Below are 829 nucleotides of genomic sequence, written 5' to 3'. Positions count from 1 at the left end.
GGGAGAGGGCGGGGCCGCAGGGACGGCCGGTCATTGGTCCGAACGTATAGCCCCACCCCCTGGGGCGGAGCCCTAAAGGAGCCAGGAGGCCGGCCAAAAGGGCTCCGAGAGGGCGGCGAGCTCAGACCTGGCGTGGCGTCCCCCGCAGTCCCGCGACTCCCAAGTAGCTGGAGCCGCCCCAGCGCCCGGCGTTCAAGGTCCTTGCAGCCGAGTTCCAACCTACCCTCGCGGCCGGTCTCCTGGGGCGGGCTCGGAGGTCTCCACTGCGCCCAGCGCCTTTGCTCCGCCCGAACTAGGCCACGTGCGCTCCCTCCCCGGCCTGGGCCTCTCGCTGGCGCCTCGCCTGGAGGGCGGACCCTGCTGCCTCCTCACTTCTTCCATTCCCTCTTTCTATCTCCTCTGCCGTCTTTTCTCCTTCTTTCTCGGCGTCGCCTATTCCGCTGGCCTCTGGGATATCTTGCTCCTTGAATACATCCTAACCAAATCAACATCCACCCAAGCTACCGCTGTCGCGTCATGCGTGGGGTGCTTACCATGCGCCAGCGCTGTTCAGCGTCTTACACACCTGGTCTCATTTGATCCGCACAGCGATGGGTCCTGATCCATTTTACAGATTAGCTCACTGAAGTTCAGGGAGGTAAACTGATCTGCCTAAGTTACACAGTAAAGATGTCATAGCATCCCTGACAACCAGTAGCCTAGGTGGACAACAGCCCAAAGCTAAATCCAGTCCACAGGGGTACCTTGTTTGGGCCTTAGGGTATTTTTACTTTAAAAAAAATCGTTTCGGCCGTGCGCGGTGGCTCACGCCTGTAATCCCAGCACTTTG

The sequence above is a fragment of the Mandrillus leucophaeus genome, unplaced genomic scaffold (genome assembly GCF_000951045.1).
Source record: "Mandrillus leucophaeus isolate KB7577 unplaced genomic scaffold, Mleu.le_1.0 Scaffold24, whole genome shotgun sequence".
NCBI classification, from domain to species: Eukaryota; Metazoa; Chordata; class Mammalia; order Primates; family Cercopithecidae; genus Mandrillus; species Mandrillus leucophaeus.
This window is presented reverse-complemented; position numbering follows the sequence as displayed.